This window comes from Bufo gargarizans, chromosome 9 (genome assembly GCF_014858855.1).
Source record: "Bufo gargarizans isolate SCDJY-AF-19 chromosome 9, ASM1485885v1, whole genome shotgun sequence".
NCBI lineage: Eukaryota > Metazoa > Chordata > Amphibia > Anura > Bufonidae > Bufo > Bufo gargarizans.
In genome coordinates, this window is record NC_058088.1 from 164,686,111 (window position 1) to 164,713,040 (window position 26,930).

The following is a 26,930-nucleotide window of genomic DNA, read 5'->3' on the forward strand; positions in this document are numbered from 1 at the left end:
AGATATTCCCAAAAAATGACCTGCATTAGCCAATAGAAGCCTGCAAGTCTATAACTGCCATACACACGGTCACATGTCCCTTATCAGCCAATAGAAGCTCGCAGGTCCTTTGAAGCTCGCAGGTCCTTAGTCTCCACAGAGACATAGTTTTACACCATTTTATACCCTGAAATTTTTCTTCACTTCTGAAGGTCAGCTTTAAAGGGGTAGGGTGCTATGGATGACACTGTTAAGGGAGCAGAGTCCTGTGGAGGTCACAGTTCAGGGGGCAGGTAGGGTGGCCATTCAAGCCCCCCTCAAAAGACAGACTTAAAATCCCACCCCCAGGCCCCTCTAAGCCACGCCCCCAACACAGTTATGCCACGCCCCCTCCCACTCCTGAGCCAACAGGGATTGAAAAAATAAAGTTAAAAATCAACTTCTGGGTCCCGCTAAGCCATGCCCCTGGCCCAGTTAGGCCACACGCACTCCTCAGCCGATAGGGATTGAAAAAATAAAGTTAAAAATTAACTTCTAGGTCCCGCTAAGCCACGCCTGACTGGTGGCTGTGGCTGTGGCTGAGCCTGCTGGCTGCGGATGAGACTGCTGACACTGACTGGTGGCTGTGGTTGAGCTTGTTGGCTGCGGCTGAGACTGCTGGCACTGAGTGCTGGCTGTGGCTGAGACTGCTGGCAATGAGTGCTGGCTGTAGCTGAGACTGCTGGCACTGACTGGTGGCTGAGACTGGTGGCTGTGGCTGGTGGCACTGACTGATGGTTGAAATGGCTGGCACTGTGACTGGTGGCTGTGGCTGTACGACTGGCACTGACTGCTGGTGCTGAGACTGCTGGTAGTGAATAGTGGGTCAGACTGCTGACAGGGGCTCCTCTCTATATGGCTGATAGTGCTGTGACTGATGAACAGAATTGGCGGCTGGGACTGACGAACAAAAATGGTGGCACTCCGACCTGCTTGCTGGCATGCAGGTGTGGGCGGTGCAGGCGGCATGTGAAGCGCCATGTCCAGATTGGTCGGAGCACTGTTGTGAGGGGTTGCTGGGTGTGTTATTATTAGGGTTATTCCTGCAGTAAAGAAATCTTGCTAGAGGTAGTTGTGTGTGTGTGTGTGTGTGTGTGTGTGTGTGTGTGTATATATACAGTACAGACCAAAAGTTTGGACACACCTTCTCATTCAAAGAGTTTTCTTTATTTTCATGACTATGAAAATTGTAGATTCACACTGAAGGCATCAAAACTATGAATTAACACATGTGGAATTATATACAGAACAAAAAAGTGTGAAACAACTGAAAATATGTCATATTCTAGGTTCTTCAAAGTAGCCACCTTTTGCTTTGATTACTGCTTTGCACACTCTTGGCATTCTCTTGATGAACTTCATGTGTTAATTTATAGTTTTTATGCCTTCAGTGCGAATCTACAATTTTCATAGTCATGAAAATAAAGAAAACTCTTTGAATGAGAAGGTGTGTCCAAACTTTTGGTCTGTACTGTTTATACATATATATATATATATATATATATATGTAGTGTGAGTGTGTGTGTGTGTGTGTGTATATATATATATATATATATTAGTCTGTGTATATATACTGTGACACAATGAGAGGTTTGGTCTGGTAAAACAGGTATTTTCCTCCCAGCCTATGCTGCTGGGCTGATTTCCAGCCAGGTGAGGTCAAATACCGGTCTGGGTTTTGGCAGCACCTGGCTGTCCTTAAATAGGCAGCTGGGCTCAGAAGGTGTGTGTGTGTGTGTGTGTGTGTGTGTGTGTGTGTATATGTATATATATATATATATATATATATATATATATATATATATATATATATATATGTATGTGTGTGTATACACTGTGTGTGTATACACTGTGTGTATGTACACTGTGTGTGTACACTGTGTATTTATATACACTGTGTATATATGTGTATTTATATATAAATTCACATTTGCAGCCACAGTTCCTTCATCTTTTTATAAAAATGTTATAATGCTAGAAAGAAAGCACTGGTCATGCATACATGGAAGAGATGGCTGATATGAAGAAAATATTTTCACCGGAATGTCGTTTTAAGCTATTAAAGAATAGCTAGAAAAAAAACATAAATTTATCATCAAGAACATTTCTTTTACTGCAGAAACAACCTCCAAGGCTGTGTGACAGTGTTGTTTAACTACTTCAGGACCAGGGCAATTTTGGTCTTCTGAACCAGACACAATTTAGTTATTTTACTTAGACATCAGTTTAACGGCCATAGAGATGAGCAAACCACTGGAGATTTGGTTCAGTTCAGGTTCACCGAACTTTAAAAAAGTTCAGTTCAGAACCGAATGTAATTGCCCTGAAAATTGGCCCTCTAAAATAATATTGTGGGCTACCCTGTATATTGGTGTAGTAATCACGTTGCTTGTTTTAATAATTTCAGCAACCCCCTCCCCCCCCATAAAAAAAACTTGATTGGAAATATGTAGAGACAGAACTAAACCGATATTAAGTCAGGCCTAAATTTGTTATCACTGTTTTGTGGTACCCTGTGTTTTGGTGTAGTAATCACGTACATGCTGGTTTGAATATATTTAGCAAAAATTTTTATACCACATGGACTACCCTGTGTATTGGAGTAGTAATCACCTATATGCTGTTTTGATTAAATTGAACAACCTTTTAAAAATAATTGGAACCGTGGGGAGAAAGAAATAAACAGAAACAGATGATCACATTCTCACTCACAGATAATGTGGTGCACTACCCTGTGTATTCGTGCACTGATCACCTATAGGCTGGTTTAATTAAATTCAATAACCTCCCTAAAATAATTGGAACTGTGTGGAGATAGAGAAATAAACTAATTTAGCTCTAATATTACTTTATCAATCACTGATGTTTTTATCCGCTACCCTGCATATTTTATATGGTTTTTCAAACCATGTTAAAAAAAAACTATCGGTAAGTTAATTATGTGAGTTGCCCTGACATAGAGTTTGCACTATCTATATGCTAAACGAGATTGATGGTAGAACACGTGTGGTACAGTTTTGCCCTTATTTCACCCCATACTCTTCCCCCAAAAAAGGATTTCTATTAAAATGGGGAAAAAAAATTAATGTCCTTGCAGGTAGCTGCTTTTAAGGTTTCTGTTCTGCTAGAAGGCAAAGCCAGCCTCAGCTCATCGCTCCCTGGCTGACAGCTTTCCCTGCCTGTCCCTATTCTAAACACACAATTCTTCTTCTTCGTAATCCTAGCCTTTCCCTTCACTGTCCCTGGCCACATAATACAAGCTTGATTGATTTCTCACTGTCCCTGACTCCTTAACCCCCTTCCCGCATTATCACGTGCATGTACGTGGGGGAATGTGGTGCCTCACCGCATTCCCACGTGCATTTACGTGATGCGGTTTAACTGTCAGCACACGGAGCGATGCGCTGGCATTTCAATTTTGCCGGCACACGGAGGTTTCTAGGTAACCAGTGACACCGGCGGGGAGTGAATCGCAACGCTCCCCGGCCTGCGATCACTGTGATTGGTCCATCTGCAGTAATGGACCAATCAAAGCGCATTGACACGATTTAGGGAGGTACTGTGTGTACTCTCCTTCTCCGATTGTCCCAATTCCTGTCGGGAAAGCGATCAGAGAAGGAGCTATTGTCAGAATTCAGTCACCAATCTTTTAACCCCTTCAGTGCTGAAAAGCAGCTCTTCTGTGCCCTAATCAGTGACACAGATCAGTTCTGTGCTTCACCTATCAGCCTGTCATCTGTCATCATCAGTTCTGTGCCTCATCCCCTGCCTCACACATAATTAACCCCTTCAGTGCCGATTTGCCACTCTTCTGTGCCTGTCCTTCCGTCAGGACCCACCTGTCACTCCAGGCTGTCCTTCCGTCAAGACACCTGTCACTCCAGCCTGTCCTTCCATCAAGACACCTGTCACTCCAGCCTGTCCATCCGTCAAGACGCCTGCCACTCCAGCCTGTCCTTCTGTCAAGACACCTATCACCCCAGCCTGTCCTTCCGTCAAGACACCTGTCACTCCAGCCTGTCAGTCCGTCAAGACACCTGTCACTACAGCCTGTCCGTCTGTTACAACACCTGTCACTCCAGCCTGTCCGTCTGTTACAACATCTGTCACTCCAGCCTGTCTGTCCATCAAGACGCCTGTCACTCCAGCCTGTCTGTCCATCAAGACACCTGTCACTACAGCCTTTCCGTCTGTTACAACACCTGTCACTCCAGCCTGTCGGTCTGTTAAGACACCTATCACTACAGCCTGTCCATCCGTCAAGACGCCTGTCACTACAGCCTGTCCGTCTGTTACAACACCTGTCACTCCAGCCTGTCCGTCCATCAAGACGCCTGTCACTCCAGCCTGTCCGTCTGTTACAACACCTGTCACTCCAATCTGTCTGTCCATTAAAACAACGGTCACACCAGCCTGTCCATCCGTAAAGACACCTGTCACACCAGCCTGTCCGTCCGTAAAGACACCTGTCACACCAGCCTGTCCGTCCGTAAAGACACCTGTCACACACTCCCAAGTTACATAAATAAAAATAAAATTATTAACCCTGTCACTATGTGTGCCATCCTCCAATGTGTACATACTCGTGTCCTGTGCTTGAGTGGCACCATTCTGTAAAATATAAGTCTCCAATACCCCATGTGGATTTGTGCCACCTATAATTGTAAAATAGTACATTAATTAACCCCTTTTCTGCCCCAATAAGGATATTGCCCCATACTAGACCACTGTATATTGTTCAGCCTCCAGAGGCTCATTGCCAGCCACTTGTGCTACTTGTGACACCTGTCAATAATTGCCAAGTGACTCATAAAAAAATAAAAAATAAAAATAAATCTGCATTAGTTTACATTTTAAAATGACTAAACGACTTTTCACTGCCGAACAGGCATATGCCGTGCTTTTTGAGGACACTGACTCCAACAGTGGAGATTAAGTGAAATTTTTTGTTTCATCTTTCTCAAAAGATTCATCTAATGATGAACCCTCTTGTAGGTGTCCTAGGGATAGTGCGCAGATGCAGCCCTGTATAAGTGACTCTTCATGGATCCCCCCAAATAACTATGTGCCCCAGGTGCCTGAATTTACAGCCACTCCAGGCATCAATGTAGATACCACAGGTTTCAGTGAAATACATTTTTTTAAATAATTTTTCACTGATGACCTAATTAACTTGATAGTGGAACAAACAAATATATATGCAGAGCAATTTATTGCCTCCCATCCAGACAGTTATCTTTTAAGGTTCCACAAATGAACCCCTACTGACACAACTGAAATGCAAAAGTTTTGGGAACTTCTCCGAAACATAGGCATTATAAAAAAAAACAACAACAATACGTTCGTATTGGAACAAAGATATTCTTTATCACACCCCTCTTTACTGTCTTGCTATGCCCCAGGCGCGTTTTGAAGCTATTCTAAGATTTCTACACTAATATTAATGAACGCCCACCCCCAAAAACCCCAGTTATGGCAGACTATTTAAAATTAGGCCAGTGGTTGACGACTACAATTCCAAATTTGGTAACTTACATACCACCCAAAAATGCCTCTCAGTGGATAAATCATTGGTCCACTTCAAAGGCCGGTTACTAGTGTTGAGAGAGCATGCTCGGCCGAACTGCTGCTCTGCTCGAGCATCGCTATGCTCGGCCGAATACTGCGGGTGCTCGAGTACAATTTAATACAATGAAAGTCAATGGGAGACCCGAGCATCAAACCAGGCACCCCCTGCTCTCAAGAAGAGAGGGTGTCTGGTTCACAAAAAAAGGTTAAATGGCGCCATTTTGCTGAACTAGTCTGAAACGAACCTGAAAATATTCGGGTTTGTCTGCCAACCGAAAAATTGCAAAGGTTGGACCGAACCCGGTTGGGTACGAACTGGTTCACTCATCTTTAAATTTCCAAAACATTTTAATTATTTTTCATGAGTTAGACCCAGCAGCAGCCTACTCAAACCAGCATCCCATTGATCATGTTACCAGTTACATGATCACTTGGCCTAATACAGGCAATGGCATCACCATTGCCTCCATTCTGTACACAGCACTTACTAAGTAATGTGTAGCAGCCCTTGAGACATGACTTGGATATTAAATAAGCCAGCATCTCATCTGCAGACCACTGTTTCGTGGTGAGTGCACCTTATCAGAGCGGAGAGTACTGGCTTAGCTGGTTGAGGGGCCTATATTAGGAGTCAGGGGATAGAATATCTCCTTATGGAGAGAGCCCAAAGAGTACTCTCTGCTCTACACTGATGAGGGGCAATCACCCCAAAACAGCTGTCTGCAGATGAAGTCCTGGCTCATTTATTATTCACGTCATGTCTCAAGACCTGTTCAAAACATTGACTTATAGGATAGATGCCTTATATCTGGTGGCATTTGAGGCAGAGCTTGTTAAGAGCTCGCTTGCATACCCCTTTTCCCAGAATTCCAGAGGAGTATTGCCTGGCCTATAAGACTCCTCATGCCATTTGGGCACTCTCCATAGGGAAATATAGTATCCCCCGAATCCATTTAATATTATTCTTCTATGTTGGGATGATGTGCTTCGTCTTGAAGTTGGGATAATCACTTACCTCTGGATCTATGTGAGGTACAAAGCTATTTCTAGCTGTTTAGAATAATATTGTCATCTAATATATGAGTATCTGTTTTTCATTTCTAGCAGTAATCATTTAACCTCTTTAAAGGAGTTGTCAAGAATTTATTTTTAATTTTCAGCCCAGCCCACTCAGTGTTACTTGTGAAGAGATTTATACTTACCTGATCCTTGCTGCTCAGTCAGTTCTGGCTCCCAGCCTGTCTTCCCTAAACTTCCGCCCCCCCCCCCCCCACCCCATCTGTTAACTTTCTGCATGGAAGCGATCATGGGCACGGTCAACAGAACTATTTTTTCCATCATGTACTGTATAATGGAACCAAACAGAACTGTTATGTGCCCCCATAGAGACAATGGTGTGAAGCACTGAGGGATCAGGCAATACTCAAGGGCAGGTTAGGCAGCAGAGGGTCCATATGATAAACAGGTAGAGGTCAGGCAATGGAGGGTCAGAATCAGTAAACAGGCAGAGGTTGTTACACAGACAGACAAACAGAAACAGAACACCTTCAACTAGCAAGCTAGAGAACCTAAAGCTCAGGCACCCTCCCACTGGGGAGAATGGCACCTGTGCTCGCCGAGGAGAGCAGGACAATGGCGGGCACAGACTACCATGCTAATAGTTTGTAAATGATTTACTGTCTTAATTAACTGCTGGACATCTAAACTGCCTAGTTCTGCTGTGTAATGTCTTCCATTACTGATGCTGCTTCTGGGGTTGTGCTACAGAGCCAGGGAACAGATTGTTCTGTTTATCCATGTCTGGGCACACACATTCCCATCTAGTCTCAACCCACCGGCTCTGAAAAATCTGAGGAGTAGAGACAAATTGGGGAGGGATTTAAAAAAAAAAAATCTTAAATACACGTCATATAATGGCATTTTCTCATCTACACCTATATGACAGCTTATTCTGAAAAAATGACATGACCTGAATACCTGTAACGAGAGTAACACTTTAAGAAAACATTTTGTAAGTGGGGAATTTTTTCTTCTTAGAATTTTTTCTTGTATTTTGAAAGGGGTTGTCCAAAGTATTGCAAAAGCTCTCATAGGTAGAAATTGTGCAATATAATAAAAGGTATATTCACCCATTTCATCCTCTTCCACGTCAACACTGCCACATAAACCCTCCCCACCGAGTATTGGTAACTTGGCGGCAGTGGTGACATGCAGGGGCATTTCTAGGGTCTTAAAACACCCGGGGCACAAGCCCACTGTGTTGAAATTGCACATTAAAGGCATGCTTAAAGGTGTGTTCTGGTTTACGCTAATGAAGTGCAGTACTGCAGTCATTATATAATACAACATTCGGTAACTTTCCAATATCTGTTATGTTTCATTTCCTCACCACTGCAGAAATCTTTGCTTGGGCCCTTTAATATTGATGGGAGTGGACCCTGGGCAACCCCACAGATCATCCCGACCCCCCTTGTACTTGTTCTGCTGATCCGCTACCTGTGGGGGCATGAGTTCAGTCCCTTCGGTGCGCAATCCCATCCTGCGGCGTGTGATTCCGCAAGACCCGCCGCGAGAGGTCACATGTCTCGCAGGATCACGCTCCGCAGGACAGGATTGCGCACCGAAGGGACTGAACTCATGCTCGCGCAGCCCGCAAGTAGCGGATCAGGGGAACAAGTACTAGGGGGGTGGGGGGGATGATCTGTGGTGGGTTGCCCAGGTCCAATCAATATTAAAGAGCCCTGGAATAGCCAAATAAAATAAAAAAAATACAACCAGACCAGCATAACATTCGGGGCACTGGACAGAACATCCAGGGCTCAAGCTCCGCATGTTTTGACCTAACGACGCCCCTGGTGACATGCATGTATAATTCCTGAGCTATAACCATATGGTTATATACACTAATCTCATATGGACCCATAGCAAAATCTAGTATGGGACCCCTGCCTCAGCCAGTTTTCCAGTACATGTGCGACAGTTGTTCTCAGGCAACGGAAAGTGCAACAGTCCAGGTTCCTGATGAACTTACTTTTCTTTTTTACTAAGAGGAAGAAATTTTTATTTAAAAAAAATTGTAATAAAATAGTTACCCTTCGCCTCACCCACTTTATCTGACTCCTATGTCAGAAAAAATGTAATAGGTGCTTCAATTGGCAAAAGTGCATTGATAAATCTGCTTCTCTTCTATTAGAAAGCTGGCTGCCTGCAGCCACCACTAGGGGGAGCTCAGAGCATAGGAATTTATACAGTAACCATTTACTGGAATGAAAGCAGACAGTGTTTTCTTGTAGAGAAAAGAAGGAGGCATTAAGTGCTGGGTCCCCCACCCATCGTCCCTGTAGTATTTGTTTGGTCTGCCTCCATTGAAGGTACGCCATTGGCTATAACATCACTGAGTAGATTATTCTTGCACTTTGACATCACTAACACATATTTACATTTCATTGTGCTTAGAATTTGGATTCTATTCAAATGTGCCCATTTGGCAAATTCATATTTTTTTAAATTGATCCAACTTTATGAAAACAATATGATCCCTTCACTTACAAGGGACTTAGCTTAGATTGCAGAGAGCGTGGCTTAAGATGTGACAATACTCTCTGCAATTGCAGCAAAACTTTGGCATACAATTTACACAAAGTAAGCAACCAATAGTTGGTGTAAAGTTAGACAGAAGTGTCTAGCCAATCACCAAATTTACCATCTAGGGTGAGCCACTGGGATAAATATGGTCTTCAGCGTGCCTAGTTTTATACTGTTGGCTGTGTGTCTTTATTAGGCTACTTTCACACTTGCGGCAGGACGGATCCAACAGGCTGTTCACCCTGTCGGATCCGTCCTCCTGCTATTTCGCCGTGCCGTCGGACCGCCGCTCCGTCCCCATTGACTATAATGGGGACGGGCGGCGCTCCGGCGCAGTACGGCAGTTCGCGGTCAGAGGCCGCCGGACTAAAAAGTCGGACATGCAGGACTTTTAGTCCAGCAGCCTTTCGCCGTGCACTGCCGTACTGCGCCGGAGCGCCGCCCCTCTTCATGGGTCATTAGTGGAGTTGAGAGAAGTTTTAAAAAATTTGATTCAGCCAATTTGCCTAACTTCAACAAGAAATTAAATTCGTGACTAATTTCAATAAATCAGGTATACCCATACGTCACGGTAATAAAAAATACACTGGAATCGCACTCACCAGAACTTGCGGTCACCCGGTATGCAGCAGCCTACCTGGAGTCCAAGATTCATCAGGGCTCCTTCATGATAAGTCCAAGAGAAGAAATGGAGGCAGCATAATCGGTAGAAAAGTCCCTTTAATGGGAACCGCCAAGTGAACAAACGTGCAGCAGTTGTGACGTTTCGGCTGCTTCACAGCCTTTATCAAACATTGATAAAGGCTGTGAAGCAGCCGAAACGTCACAACTGCTGCACATACGTCACGGTGGCAGAGGGAATGTATGGAGTGGGACCCATTCCTTCTCTATGGGGCCGGAAGAGATGCGGACAGCACACAGTGTGCTGTCCGCATCCGCATTTCCGTAACGCGGCCCCGATCTTCCGGTCCCCCCAAAAAATAGAACATGTTCTATTCTTGTCCGCAATTTCAGACAAGAATAGGCAATACTATGAGGGTGTCGGCCGGGTGCATTGCGGATCTGCAATACACTACAGACATGTGAATGGACCCTAACAGTGATCAGAAGGTCGTACATACCACAAAAATTGTACTAATAAAATCTAAATTTTGCCCTGCAAAAACAAGCCCTTATACAGCTCTGTAGATAGAAATATAAAAAAATAATAATATGGCTGAACTTTGGCGGAATAGTATTTATTTATTTATTTATTTATTTATTTATTTTCAATTTAACCCCACAAATAAATTTTCCCCCCATTTTTCAATAACAGTCATGGGACACTCCCGGAGTGACACAAGAATAAAGCACGACCCCAACCCCCTAGTTGCAAACACACTTCTCAGAACTCAACCTCTCTCCTGCCCTACAGGTCAAAGAATCTTCTTCTTTCATCTGTATTTCCACTTTTTTCCACATCATCTAATACTGATGATCCAGCTATCCGGCTCCTCCGCTTTCTGCATCTTACAGACTTTTCTCGGACATGGAGACTGCAAAGGATGATGTGGAAAAAGCAAAGCCAACAAGACATGAGGATGGTCATCACTGACACCTGGCCTCCCTAAAGGGTGCATACAAAAGAATGATTTCCATATTCTACTACATACAACTTCCATAGTCAACTACATGGAAAGGGAGGGACTGTTGTATCAGCGACTTGGCCAGGTGCACATTCAGCTTCTCCGCTGTTGGATGAGTGCACGTATATTTTTGTCTTTTTGCAATCGCCTCATTGATTGATTGCTTTCGCAACAAGTAGTGACGATGAGGAGGAGTAGGAGCATCAGGAGCAGCTTCCTACTGTTAACGTTAACGAGTCCTGACTGTTGGAGAGGTAGTGCGGGATGGGGGAGATGCAGTGGTTGCTGCATCAGGCTGTAACACTAAATGAGTGGAACAGTTATCCCACACCACTTTATGATGATGCTCCATGTGTTGATGCAGGGCCGTCGTGCTAACCACGCCTCATCTTTTGCCCATACATCCTGCATACCGCCATGCTAATGTCCTCCAGTAACTTTGTGAAAAATTCACACACTATCGAGTATGGCATGTTCCCTCCCCCACTGCGTGATGCCTTCCTGCCACTGCTTTTATGAACCTGTGCGTCACAGGAAGTCTCCTGAGTAGCAAGCAGTGTACCCCTCTCAAGTTTGGCTGCAAATCCCCCGCAGCTTCCACCTTGCTGTCTCACAGGCATGCTTCCACCCTGCTGTCTCATGGGCACCCTGCCACCTCACCCCCCTGATAATGATGATGCCCCCTCTTCATCCAGCTCCCACGTGCGATCGGATACATCATCTACATTTGTTTGGTCATCACTTGTGTCACCCTCACATGTCTTTGGCGCACCTCCCTGACCTCTCCCAACATGTGCTCTCACCCTACTGTCATCATTGGTAGTTGCACACATAGAAGAGTCCGCAGCCGACTGCTTCCCGAAATCTGCGCTGACCTGTAACTGCCGACTTTCATCACAAAGCTCATCCTCGCTGAAAAGCGGAGCAGAGCTGGTGGCATACATTACTTGGCTAGCAGAAGGAGCAGCAAAATCAAGAGGCAGGCTCAGGACAGGCGAGGGTACAGAGGCATTTCCTGGGCCATACCAACTCATGGTGGTATCAGAGGAACCCATCGATTCCTGGTTGTGTGTACCTGTTGTCATTTGAGATGATGTTGAAGAGCGAGTCAACCATTCTAGTACAGCTGGATTGTTGGTCAAAACACGACTGGTGGATAACAGTAGCAGCTCTGGCCTGTTGCTCCGGCTGCTGCTACCACCACACCTTCTTCTGCTGCTACTTGTGCCGGCTACAGCAACATTTTTGCCAATGCCAATTCCTTTGGAGGGTCCAGGTAACTGTCTGTTGGCCATAGTATATAGTAACTATATCAGTAAAGTAACAGATTAACTATGAATGTTGCAGCTCTTGGATAAGATAAAAGCAGTGATATTACACCACCCTTTAATACTGGGGCACAGTAATTCTATGTATAAACTAACAAATTAACTGAGAATGTGGCAGCAGTTCAACAAGATGCACACGATGATATATTAGACTGCCCTATAAGGCCCCATGCACACGGCCGTTGTTCACAGCCGTGTGCGGGCCGTGGAACCGCGGCCTGGATCCCTCCTGAGAGCAGGAGCGCACGGCGTCACTGGTTGCTATGACGCCGTGCGCTCCCTGCTGCCGGCACAGTACAGTAATACACTGGTACGATCTATACCAGTGTATTACTGTACTGTGCCGGCAGCAGGGGGCGCACGGCGTCATAGCAACCAGTGACGCCGTGCGCTCCTGCTCTCAGGAGGGATCCAGGCCGCGGTTCCACGGCCCGCACACGGCTGTGAACAACGGCCGTGTGCATGGGGCCTAATACTGAGAAACAGTAATTCTATTGTAAAAAGGTATCTGGAATCATCGTGGATGGAAGGTATGTGTCACCGAGGTTCCTGGCCTCGGTGAAGTAAGAGCCAGTATTTTATGTGTCAGCAGCAGCTATTGCTAATTGAAACTTTGAGAGTTAGCATGACTGTCATAGCTGATCCGGGACGGCTCTTACTGGGAGTAGTCTAAGTGCTGGGTGGGTGCCTACTCTCCATGTTCCAGGCCGGGTTTTCCAAGGCATAAAAACCAGCCAGCATTGCCAGGTGTGTGGATTTACCTCCCTCTTACAAAGGAGCTCAGGAGTCTGTGTGCTGGGATCTGAAGCCTGTGCTGGGCTGGAGAGCTAAGACCTGTGTGCCAGGGGAACAGGCTGCCTAAAGCCTGTATTTGGACTTTCTGAGGCAGAACTTCCACCAAGGTGACTTTTTGTCATATTAACTTGCCATTGGGTGTGAAGTAACACCAACACTGCAAAAGTGACATTTTGTTTTTGGCACCATGTGTGAATAAGCACTGACATTTGAATTATGAACTTGTATTTTGCCTCTGTACTGCGCCCGCTTATCCTAACTTCCAGAGCGAATCCCCACAATTGGTGGAGGATGCGCGCAAGCGCAGTGAGGCTGGCGTGAACACCGATATATATTTTTGGGCACAGTTGTATGTCGTACATCAGACCAGCTGTATTTCAACCCGTGCCCCTGTGAAGGCCCTCATAGAGGTTAATTTGCAGCAGAGAGAGACCAACCTGCACCAATGGGATGCTAATAAGCAGCAGCAAGAGACCAACCAGTTGCTGCTACAACACGTGATGGCTTTGCAGACAGCAGGAGCCACCCCAAGCGTCCACGATGCCCGGAAAGCAATCCGTGCAGTGATCCATGAGATGACACCCACAGACAACATCGAAACCTACCTGGCGATGTACGAGAAAGTGGCCGCCAGGGAAAAGCTTCCCCAAGACCAGTGGGCTGAGGTCGTCGCTCCTTTGCTGGCATCAGAGTCCCAGTGGGTGTATTTCAACTAGCCGGATGATCAAGTGGCCGGCTACCCGAAGGTAAAGGGTGAGATTTTGGCAAGACTGGGGGTGAATGTGTTGATCAGTGCGGGTTTAAGCCAGCTGTGCTCGCAAGACCCCAGTATTATGACTTACTCCACCTTTTGCAAAAATGGCTACAGCCCGATGTGCTGAGTCCCACGGCTATGCTGGATAGACTATTGGCTGACACATTCCGGAGAGCGATGCCACACCCTCTCCAGCACTGGATCGGCCAGGTATCTCCTGGAAATGCCCTGGTAATGGACCTGGTGGAACACTATGAGGCCACCGAGAATCTCAATGGGGGTTCTTTTGGGAGGAGGGCAGGCAAACTCCAGGGAGTTCCCCTGGGAAGTTCCCCTTATGGGCCGGACCCAGTTAATCTGCTGGCGGTGTCAGGAACCTGGCCACGCCAGGGCTGAGTGTCCTCATCGGGTTGAGCCCATGGACACTAATTGTGGTTACCGAGAATGGCTATATGCTAGGAAACTGTGTGCCACAGGTACCCTAGAGGCTCTAGCCCACTTGTGTCAGGTGAAAGTGGGATACACGCTGCTGAACTCAGGGATCTTGGTGACCCTGGTAAGGGCTACCCTGGTGCGGTCCACTGAGTATACTGGCCGGAAAGTTGGGGTGATGTGCATTCATGGAGACTTGAAAGGCTACCCCACCGCGCTGGTGTCTCTAACCATGGAGGCCGGCAGATGGACCCACGAAGTGGCAGTCGCCACAAATCTCCACTATGAACTCATAATAGGGAGAGACTTTCCAGGTTTCCCTGCCCTATGGCCGGTTGTGAGAGTTACGGATACCCCTGAGACAGGAATAAGCCCAGGAGATTGGCCTTGTTCAGGGGGACAGCCAGAACCCTAGGAACCTGAGGCCAAAGGGCCAGTGGTAAGGGTGACCGCCACTTCAGTGGAAGAGGGGGAGACAACTCCGTTTAGGGTAATGGTGGGAGACATGGAGGAGTTGCCACCGGGTCCTGGGTTGGCTGACCTCAACGTCTCTGGGGAGAATTTCGGTACAGCCCAACGCCGAGACCCAACACTATCCGGGGCCTGGGAGAATGTGGTAATATTTGATGGTGTACCCCAACAACCTGGGGCCGAGTCGATGTTTCCCTGTTTTGTGGCCCACCAGAATATGCTATATCGGGTAAACCAGCTGCGGGGTGAACCTGTTGAAGAGTTGGTGGTGCCTGGGGCCTATCGAAAACTTGTGTTAGAGTTAGCCCACCAACATGTTCTCGGAGGGTCATCTGGGACTGCAAAACACACACGACCGCATGCTACAATGGTTTTACTGGCCCAGAGTCTTTAGAGAGGTGGATGACTTTTGTAAGTCTTGCCTGACCTTCCAAACCACTAGCCCCAGCACCTGTTCCGCAGTCCCTTAGTGCCCCTCCTGATTATCGAGGTACCATTTGAGAGAATTGCTATGGATCTCATAGGCCCAGTACCGAAGTCCGCCAGGGGGCACCAACACATCTTGGTCATCCTTGACTACGCCACTTGGTCCCCGGAGGCGGTGCCACTGCGACATACATCGGCCAAACGCATAGCAAAAGATTTAATGGAGATGTTTTCCCGAGTGGGGATACCCAAAGAGGTTCTGACTGACCAGGGGACTCCTTTTATGTCTAAGGTCATGCGGTAGTTCTGTAAGTTGCTGAATATCAAACAGATACGGACATCGGTCTATCACCCGCAAACTGACAGCCTAGTAGAAAGGTTTAATCAAACGTTAAAAACTATGTTAAAATGTGTAGTAGCTAAGGATGGAAAGGACTGGGACCTCCTTCTGCCCTATCTTATGTTCGCAGTGCGAGAAGTGCCCCAGGCCTCTACTGGGTTCTCGCCCTTCAAACCACTATATGGCAGACATTTACGTGGTCTGTTGGACATAGCCAAAGAGGCGTGGGAGGAACAACCCACACCATATAAAAGTGTTGTTGAATGCGTCACCCAGATGCAGGAACGTGTTGCTGCTGGTAAAGGGACATATGGAGGCAGCTCAGCGAGCTCAAAGTTGGGTGTATAATCGGCAGGCTCGGGTCCGGATCTTTAACCCAGGAGATCGGGTTTTGGTTCTGGTACCGACAGTGGACAGTAAGTTACTGGCTAGGTGGCAGGGACCCTACAAGGTACTCGAAAAGGTTGGAGAAGTAAACAACAAGGTACTCCAGCCAGCGCGGCGGAAGCCGGAGTAGGTGTACCATGTAAATTTACTCAAACCGTGGAAGTATAGGTAGACCAGTACTGACGATAGCCCGTGGCCGAGTTTTCTAGGGGGAGGGGTTCCGGCCCCTAAGTCTGATATAAGGGAAGCGGTTGCCACAGTGAAGATTGCTGACAGCCTCTCCTCTAAACAGACTCAGGAGGCCAGGGAGTTTGTCAGCAGGAACACGGATGTGTTCTCAGACCTCCCTGGACACACTTCCATAATCCAGCATGACATTGTCACTGAGCCTCAGGCCAAAATCTGGTGGAAACCATACCGGCTATCCAAAGTTCGGCGACAGGCCATCTCTGAGGAAGTACAACTAATGCTGCAACTAGATTTAATCGAGCCCTATAATACTGATACCCAAACCGGACGGGACGTTGCGGTTTAGTAACGATTTAAAAAAATTAAACGAGGTATCTAACTTCGACGTGTATCCCATGTCCCGGGTATACTGTATGGCAGGTCTTCACCCCCTCAGGGTTGAACAAAGGGGGGGTATGTAAGAAGGTACCTGGAATCATCGTGGATGGAAGGTATGTGTCACCGAGGTTCCTTTCCTTGGTGAAGTAAGAGCCAGTATTTTATGTGTCAGCAGCAGCTATTGCTAATTGACACCTTGAGAGTTAGCATGGCTGTCATAGCTGATCTGGGACGGCTCTTACTGGGAGTAGTCAAAGTGCTGGGTGGGTGACTACTCCCCATGTTCCAGGCCTGGTTTTACCAGGTATAAAACAGGGGAACAGGCTGTCTAAAGCCTGTATTTGGACCTTATGAGGCAGAACTGCCACAACGCTGCAAAAGTGACCTTTTGTGTTTGGCACCATGTGTGAAGAAATTTGAATTACGAACTTGTATTTTGCCTCTGTACTGTGCCCCTTTTATCCTAACTACCAGAGCAAATCCCCATACTATGTATAAACTAACAGATTAACTGGGAATGTGGCAGGAGTTCAAGATGCACACGGCGATTACATACAACCTGCATTGTCCCTGCAGTCTCCCTATGCTCTCCATACAGTCTCTAAAAACTCTCCTTACAATCTCCCTACACTGTCCCTGCACTCTCCCTATCCAATATTCTTCCATTAATAGCTTTCTGCTTCCATTAATAGCTTTCTGCAACATTGTCCCTAGTGCATGACCACTTGTCATGTCTCTACCTAAGCTCAGCTCATAGTGAAATGGCGGACACCGCACAGGATGAGGGTTTTATATAGCTGTGACATCACAGGGGATGGCTAACTGCAGATTGGCTGACTGCACGGCATTATGGGTCATATCGCATTCTCGTGCTTTGTAGTTTTCTTTCTAACATGTGCAGCATCTATTTTAGAAAACATAATTTCGTTACCACGAAGCGTGAGAAAATTCAGATTAATAGCAAATGAAATTTTTCCTAAACTTCAGATCGAATTCCACTTTGGATGCTTTTATTCACGCAACACTAGTCATTAGCTTGTGTATGGAGTGGCGGTATTAATTGGACTCTATGGATAAGATTATTCGGACAATGTATTTCATTTCCATGTCACATGGTGACATTATTTTGGAACTACTGTATATGGCAGCATTGTTTGTGGTAGTTAACATGCTCTGGTTGTGTTATGTACGGTATTATGACATTTGTGGGTTAGAAAAAAAGGTAGCGACACTCACCGTTAAATAAACTTTGGAAGCTTTATTGAAGATAAGGTCAGGCTACAGCCGTTTCGCGCACCTTGCGCTTTGTCAAGACTACAATTCATTATAGGCTTGACAAAGCACAAGGTGCACGAAACGGCTGTAGCCTGACCTTTTGTGCAGTGCCTGTGTCCGACCTTTTTTATTTAACGGTGAGTGCCGCTACCTTTTTTTCTAACCCACAAGTTTCTATTTTGATTATGCGGAGCAGAGCACCACTGATTGTCGCTATTTGTCTCGTGCGTTGAAGGGTCTATTAGACGTTATACACACCCAGCAGTGCCGGCTGCGTTTTTCTTGAAGAATTTTGTATTATGATATTGTTTGGCACTACGCTGTGGTTTTGTTCTAATGTGGCATCATCTTGGTTTTGTTTGGTGGTTATATTTGATTAGTATGTAACAAGGTTGGGCAATGTAGATGATGTAGTTTTGATGTTCATTGTATTTCTGTGGAACAAAAGGTGGAAAGCTCAGTAATCTATCTCAGTAGTCTGATATAACCCTGTATATAAAAACCAAACCCCCAAATACAAACCCAAAGCCACTCGCAGCCGTTACAATGCAAAGTGCTCACATTATAAATGAGTAAGTGTGGGGATGCAAGATTGCTGCTGCCTTCAACACTTGGATATACTGCTGCTGCACTATTTCATTGTTAAGCTCTCGTCATAATTTTGTCCGCAAGAAATTTAGAATTGCAGTACTATAACTTATCACTATATCATCACGGCTCATCATATTATAAGAATTTATGGGGATTTTTTGGGCTGTTATACTTTTTTGGGAAAGGGTTAGGATAGGGGTAAGGAGCAGGAAAAGTAGAATATGTGTCCCACAAGAATTTGAGATTACAAGAGCATTTAATTAAAAAAAGGGACAGCTGGAGAAATGAGTGGGATGTGCAAGCCAGGAGAAGAGAAGGGTGTAATGGGGAGAAGAGGGAGATGTGCAGCTGGTGAGAAGAAGTGGATGTACAACTTTGCAACTCTGGAGAAAAAAGGGCATATAGCTGGATGAACAAAATAATGACCAGCAGGAGATAAAAGGAGGAGGAACACTTTGGGGGTGGCAGGAGAGTCTGTGCAGGTGGTGGGGTGAGGTCCATGTGCAGCATAAGAGAATAGTGGGATGCACAGTTGGTAAGAAGAGTATCGTGTGTAGCTGGAGAGGAAGACATGTAGCTGTGAAGAAGAAGAGAATGTATTGCTGTAGGGAAGATGAAGATGTGCTGCTGGAGAGAAGAGGAGGACATGCAGCTGGGGGGGGGGGGGGGGGGGGAGAAAGTGCAGCTAGAGGGCAAAGGTGTGCAATACCCTGGACCTGAGTATATTTTTAAATGTTTGTAATGTATTGTCATGTTATTTATTTTCATAATTATACCAGCAGAGAAGGTCATGGTTGCCAGGAACAGGGCTAACCACCCTGTTCTTCCCCTCTTGGTAGGAGTGGGCTGGTCCTGCTTCCTGCCAGGAGGGGGACTTCCAGTCTAGCTAGGAAGAGAGATGACGACAGTTCCTGTTCTGTAGTGGAGGAGTGAGGAAGCACATGTCAGAGCTCCTACTACCAGGAACCCTACCTTATTCCTCTGTGAGACCAAAACTCCAGAGGTAAACTCAGGAACCAGATCTTATTCTATGGTGAGACCAATACTCCAGAGAGATCAGCAAAATTAATGAGCACAGCTTCAAGAAAGCATCAGTGCGACCAGACAGCAGAGTGATCAACAACCAGATCTTACACAGGTGATTCATGTGACTCGATGTAACTAGATATTATTCTCTGGTGAGACCAACACTCCAGAGAGATTAGCATGAGTGATGAACACAGCTTCAAGACAGCATCAGTGCGACAAGACAGCAGAGTCATCAGTTGTCTAGAACAGGCATGCTCAACCTGAGGCCCTCCAGCTGTTGCAAAACTACAACTCCTATCATTCCCGGACAGCCTACAGATAGCCTACAGAAGGGCATGGTGGGAGTTGTAGTTTTACAACAGCTGGAGGGACGCAGGTTGAGCATCCCTGGTCTAGACAATGCTGCAAGATGAGGGATAATAGCTAAGACTCCACCAACTACCTAGGAGAGACACACATTAACCCTGTAGTACAGTGGACATCTAAATCCACAAGTGCTTGCTAATGACAACATATTGCCATCCAACCAACCAACATACCTCCTCATCTTGTGCCAGAGAAACGGCACTTTGTATTTATTGCAGATGAATGTGCCACAAGTTATTTTTTGAGTAAAGAGAGACTGTTATACGATTACTTGTGGCCGAATACTTTAAACTACCTTTTTACTATACTGAACCCAATAGATCAATTGACTGAAGGACTACATTGTGACACAACACTTCATCAGGGCCACTGCCACTCCTATACTCTGCACCAGCTCCTCAGCACTTTGCTGCAGGTGGACGTGCAACAGGGTAGGAGAAGAGGATGTGCATCCTAGGGAGAAAAGGATGGTGTTCTGCTGGAGAGAAAAGGAGGCCATGCAGGCTCGGGAGGTGGGTGGATGTGCAGCTATGTAGAAGAGGAAGATGTACAGTTGAGGGCAAGAGGAGGGGAAAAGATGAGGTTGTGCTGCTGAAGGTAAAATGCAGGCTGGGGGTGGATGTGCAGCTAGAGGGTAGAGGTGAATATGCAGCTATAGGGTAGAGGTGGATCTGCAGTTGAGAGGAAGAAGAGGGTGTTCTGCTCAAGAGAAAAGGAGGACATGCTGGCAGGAAAGGTGGGGAGGATGGTGGATGTGCAGCTAGAGGGAAGAGCGGGATGTGCAGCTGAGGTGAAGAGAAGGGTGAGCAATTGGGGCGAAGAGGAGGTTGTGCTGCTAAAAGGAGGATGTGCAATTGGAGGGAGAGGAGGACGTGCATTTGGAAGAGGAAGGTGTCCGTGTGTGTGTATTGGGGGCAGCAGAATGCACTTCTGGGGGAAAATGAGGATGTTTTCTGAGTGGAAAATATAGGTGTGCTGCAGGGGAGAAGAGGATGTGCAGCTGAGCAGGGAGAGGTGGGGGGATGCACAGTTGGAGGAGAGAAAGGAGAAAAGGAGGGCGTGCAGCTGGGGAGAAAAGAAGGTTGTTACAGTTGGGGGAAAGATGTGCAATTGGTAGAGGAGAATGTGCTACTGTGGAGAAAAGTTGGACGTGCTGCTTTGGGTGTGCTACTGGTGGAATTACTTTTTTTTTTTTTTTTGCTGCGCAGAGAGTAAGCAATGTGCTATGACCGTAAGCAATGTAATATGAGACAGAAGGTTTGTAGTTTATTTTTTATTTTTATGTAGGCACTCATGGGTTAGAACAATTGCTGGCAAAGGGAGCATCCATTTACTTTTTTGCTTAGAAATGCAGCTTTTTAATAAAAGGTAATGTCTCTAATATGAAGCTGGATGCAGATAACACCGTATCATTCAGTTGGCAGTAGATGGTGAAGACACAAGGAATGCTCAAAAGAGACCATCTCCTGTTTCCCTATGTCCAAGCATCTAGTGTAACACAAACCTCAGGACCTGCTGCTCATCGCTTGGGCAAGAGAGCTGCCCCGTAACAATGTATGTAGAATAAAATAATAAAAGGAAAAAGGCATCTCTCACCTGCTTCTCCTGCCAGAGCACGGATAGGAAGCCTGGACGCGGCTGTTGCAAAACTGAAGAAAAGAGAGAAAATCCATAGCAGGGAATACTTTATTCACAGCGATATAAAGACTTCCACATACGCAGGGCAGTCAAATCAACTGCCCTGCGTACGTGGAAGTTTTTATACCTCTGTGAATAAAGGATTCCCTGCTATCAAGAGCTGGATTTTCTCTTTTCTTCAGAATTAAATAATGAATAAACAGAATATATAAAAGAATATATAAACATAAAAAAAAGTACATGTTGCAGTATATATGTCAAATTAATAATGCAAAATCAAGGTTATTCATGCCCTTTAAAGCTTTGTGGGAGAGTTTACGAAGGGGGAAATGTTGGTGGCCTTTTGCATTTTCGATAGAAATTACATATGTGGATATCACCTTATAAGTGGCACGCCTTGACATGTATTTATACTAAGCCTACATAAAATATTGAAGTAGCAAACCAAAGAAATCTCTCCTCGAATCCTGATAGGATAGAAAAGAAAATCCACAGCTGTTACACAATTCAAATAGCAGATCTGTAATAGTTGTAAATTACATTGGCAAGTATGGACCACAATTATGGAGTATGGAGAGATTTCTTCCTTCCACTACTACATTCTTAGCTTCTCCAGCATATAATGGGCCACATTCATAAATACTGCTGAAGGACAGTGGAACTAGTGATAAAAACATCATTAACCCTTTGCCGACACAGCAATTTTGAGTTTTTGAGCTTTTGTTTTTTACTCCTCGCCTTCTTGGAGCGATGGATATTTTTATTTTTCCATTCACATAGCCGCATAGGGACTTGGTTTTTTGTGGGACAAGTTGTACTTTCTAATGGCACCATTTAATATTGCATAGGATATAGTGGGAAGCTGAAAAAAAAATCCCACAGTTTTATGGGTTTTGTTTCTACAGCGTTTACTATCCGGCAAGACTGACTTGTGCTCTTCCTTCTCCGGGTCAGCATAATTACGGCGAAACTACATTTGTATAGTTTTTCTCGCGTTTTACTACTGAAAAAACAAATAGAAACCTTGGAAAAAAACTTTTCTTTTCATTGATACCATTTTGGGGTGTTTATGACTTTGTGATCACTTTTTATTACATTTTTGCTGTGGGAGGTGAAGTGTATATTTTAATAGTACTGTTGCTTTTATACTTGACAATACCAATTATGTTTATTTTTTTATTTTATTTTGGAAAATAAGGTGATTTGAATTTTTATATATAATTTTTTATTTTAAAAACATTTTTTTTTTTAATTTATTAATAGTTCCCCTAGGGAACTTGAATACGCAATTATTAGATTACTTCTCTTAAACACCTCAATGCATTAGCATTGGAGTCTATGAGACTTGCACTATATTCCTATGGAGCCCTGCCATAGGCAGGATCTCCATAGGACACTATGTGCGGCAGCCTTGGATCATTCAGGAGGACCGAGGCTGCTGCACACACCATCTGGTTCCCCCAATCCTCACTAGGATTGTGCGATTCTTGGTTTTTGCAATCTCAGATGGTCACATTTCACCGCTGCATCTCTGGAGTTAAATATCCGCAATCGGCATTGCCACCGATCGCAGACATTAACCAGTGGTGTCTGCTGTGTGAAACAGCAGTCATTCGGTTGCTATGGCCCCGCTCTGTTCCAGAGTAGACACCATCTTTAAAGACCCCACATGTGATGTACTATTATGGCACATGTCGGGAAAGGGTTTAAGGAGTTGTAAAAGGCCATAAAAGCCTGAGATGGGAATAACCGTAGTAAGTACCAAGCCCAATTTACAGAAACAGCGTAGCTTGCGGTGCTGCTGTGGGGTTTATGGAAACAGAGTTGTGCCGGATACTTGGGTTTCTTAAAGGTGCCTGCACACGGTGCAGAGAATCCACATGAAATCCACACCAAGACCACACAAAAAACACACATAAATCCATATTAATTATTGTGTTTATGGTGTGTTTTGGTGCTACAAGAAAAGCAAAGTGTACTGTATTATGCTGTGTTTTTTCCGCATTTAAATCCGCACTGAAAAAACACACATAATCCGCATTGTGTGTAGGCACCCTAAACTCTGCTTCACCTGGCCAGTGCGTACCGCAGTCGTTCCCATCTCGGCATTTCAATCTCCTTTAATTTTATCAATAGTCAGTTTTGTCTGCGATTGCGTTCAGTTGTTCATTTTTTTCCTGCGTGGGCACAATGCGTTTTGATGCGTTTTTCACGCGTGTGATAAAAAACTGAAGGTTTACAAACAACATCTCTTAGTAACCATCAGTGAAAAACGCATGTCCTTTCACCGATGCCCCATTCACTTCTATGGGGCCAGGGCTGTGTGAAAAACACAGAATATAGAACATGCTGCGTTTTTCACTCAACGCAGAACTGATACGTGAAACAAACGCCCATGTACACAGACCCATTGAAATGAATGGGTCAAGATTCAGTGCGGGTGCTATGCGTTCACTTCACGCATCGCACCCGCACGGAAAACTCGCTCGTGTGAAAGGGGCCTAAGACATTTCACATAGGGATCACTAACCATTTAGATTTTTCACACAACCCAAAATACCATGACCTTTTCCAAAGCAAATGTTTTTCTTTATTTTTTTTACTGAAATAACGACAAACCAAATTATTTTTTTTTTTTTTTGGTGTATTGGAGAATAGATTTGTCAGCTTGATATCCTCACGTGAGTTTAGCAATGGCGGCTGCTCATGTCTGAAACAACATCCTGAATCGTTCTTCTGGAATACATGGAATCTGGTATCTACTGGTGTGAATTTCAATCCACAAATTCCAAAAACATTTGATAGCATAGGCATGGTAGTTTTGGGTGTTGAATGAACAACACAAAAACTTAGGAGGGGCGTGAAGGGTTAATCCCAAGGGATTTTCTCTCACTAAAGGAAGAACTGATTTCAATGCTAAAACCCACGGCCAAACTTTTCTGCCGAGGGCAGAGACATTATATTTTTTATGAATTCATGACACCAGCAGAGCAGGAGATATCTCAAGTGTGTTTTCCAGTTCTCACAAAAAGTCATGTCCTAAATGTGATCTCTTGGATTTCACAAACAAAAGAATTTTTGCCACTGGACATACACCCGGGACTGAAACATTTCAGATTTGCATCCAGCGAATCTGCATCATTTTACAGTACCGGCAAAGTGGATGATATTTTTTAAAATCTGCATTGCAAATTGACCTGCTCGGCGGATTTAAAATTTGCAGTATGTCAATTTATTCTGCATATTTCCACTGTGGATATCAACCTTTGCAATGCATAGGGTGAACTCTGCGGCAAATACACATGTAACTCAAATTACGCCCCTTATGGACATACCCTAAATGTTTTTTTACTTTTATTTTCTAGTTCATAGGATTAACCCATCAGTGTCGATAGTTCTACCTACTCTACAATAGGGCTCCACCAGACATGTAATCATCTCTCTACTCATATCTAATGGCAATGAACAGTTTGCATTTCCATATATATTGACCTGTAGGTTTATTTAATTGAACTAGTGATTTCATTTTACTTTTCTAGATTTTATATGGGTATTTCATTTTATCTATTGAATTTTTTATTGAAAGAATAAGTGTCTGTATATTATAATTATAATACTTCACTTTCTGGTTAAATATTCCACTCTCTGCATGTCCTTGTTTAAAAAGAATACTATGGAAACAACTTTAATAGTCGTATTGCCCTCCTTCTGATTTGTCCTTATATGGCAGAAATCTATGTATCACTCCATTGTCTGTTCTTATCCTGGTCACCCAAAGCTTGTTAAATACATACAATATTAAAAAAGATGTGCGTACACCTATAACACATCCACAGTTCTAATGCCTTCATATTGTCTGTTTTTAATCATTATTTTTATATATTATTTTATGAACCTTTAAAATTCCATTTGACCTAGGCCCTTCTTGTTATGTATTATGCAGCTGAATAAAATCAAATGAAGAGTCTGTAAACGTCCGAAACTTACGGTACTCCTCTCCTCCTCAAAATCCATTACAAATTACGCCTTTCGCCGCCAAACTGGAGACCGCATTAGACGATCATTGAAGCACTCAATGCAAAAAACAGGAAACTAGACTGTTTTGAACTCAACTGACCATCCACCACTTTTATCTAAGCTTACAAATTTCAGAGAGTAACAGGTTCTATTCAAAATATACATAAATGTAGTATTAAAGCGTAATAATAATAAAAAAAGAATGAAATAAAGTTAGCTTACTTTCTAGGGTTCTTCGGTTCTTCTTTGGAAGGAGATTTAAGTATGTCCAGATCTGAAGCTGTTCGTTATCGCTTACAAAGTGAAACTGGCAAACAGCAGAACTTGAAACAATATTTTACTCTAATTGTTCCATACCATCAAAAAGAAAAGAAAAGATAGCCTTGATTTATGTTATGGAGGGCACACACAAATCCTGTTTTGCAGTTTGCTCTTAGTTGTGATGAGTGAATGTGTAAAGCTTCGAATCCCTTTTAATAACTCAGTTTTATATTATTTACCTCATTGGTCCCTACGAACACGTGATCATATAAAAAAAAAAGAAAATTCCTCTTAGGAAAATATATTGTATGCAAACAACAAAAGACTGTTTTAAAAAATAAGTAATAAAGAAAATGAAGAAAATAAAATCCACAGAGTACATTCTATTTATGAAAAAGAAAAATCCTAAATCTAAGAATGTGAATATAATTGTTATTATTAAAATGATTGTCAAGAAGAAACTGCCGGCAATAAGCTGATCACATGGTTTTCCACTACAGAGACCATCAAGAATCAGCTGAAAACCCGGCATCAAGTTGTAACGAGTGTAGGTAGGGACAGATGAGGACAATAAGTCCCTGAACTAGAACCTAGCCTGCTTTCCCTACCTACTTGCAGTGTAAGCCCTAAATGGCAGAACCACAACTGGACGACAGTCCCTACAATAGTATAGGTGCAGGACAAACAAGACACACAACATGCAGAACACAAAAGCAGAGAACTACAAAATGGGCCAGAACCAGACGGGCTATGCAGTACCAAAATGTCAAACAGAGTGGTCAGAACACAAGCCGGGGTCAGGAACACTTGGAACAAATAGTAATACCGGAACAATGGAACCAGCTAGCCAACAAAGACTATCACTGGCAATGGAGTATGGCCAGGAAGAGATTTAAATAAGGCGTGGAGTCCCTAGATCAGAACCTGATAGATCCATTGACTCGGCGCTCCATTAGTCAAAAACAATAGTACATAATAATAGAGCAGCTGAGCTAATCAGACCACTGCTAATCTCCCAGCACGCCCACTGCAGGGAGAAACAGAGCATTGCATCCTGTTACTAAGCACCACTGCAGGCAAAATGAGGCGTTAGTTTCCATAGAAGGCAATCGGCAGTCCACGGACAAATAAAGCTGAAATTTCAAACCTTAATTAGTTTTGTGTGAACACAAATAGAGAGTAAATATTAATGAAACAAAAATCATATTTTGAAAAAGTATTAAATGGTTAAATATGTTGAAAAAAAAAGTAAAATAAAATACGAAATTGGAATACATTTTACATATTTTATTGAATTTTGTGACATACAAGCTCTTAGATCAATATTTTAAGAAAAACTCAAATACTTACATAGTTACAATAGTTACTATGGTGGAAAAAAGTCCATCAAGTTCAACCATGGGATGGGTGAGGACGGGAATTAAAGGGAGTGAGAACCAGACGTTTATATAAGAATT

The 26,930-nt window shown here is 44.2% G+C and overlaps 1 protein-coding gene across 1 annotated transcript in view; it reads right to left on the bottom strand.

Annotated features, from left to right (window-relative positions):
• The window catches only part of NR5A1 (nuclear receptor subfamily 5 group A member 1), a 229,004-nt gene extending 203,401 nt beyond the window's left edge, over positions 1 to 25,603 (bottom strand). The window contains exon 1 of the mRNA XM_044306163.1: positions 25,435 to 25,603. The gene's annotated coding sequence lies outside the window, so the exon portion shown is untranslated. The remainder of the gene's footprint in view (positions 1 to 25,434) is intronic.
• Between the last annotated feature and the right edge of the window lie 1,327 nt (positions 25,604 to 26,930).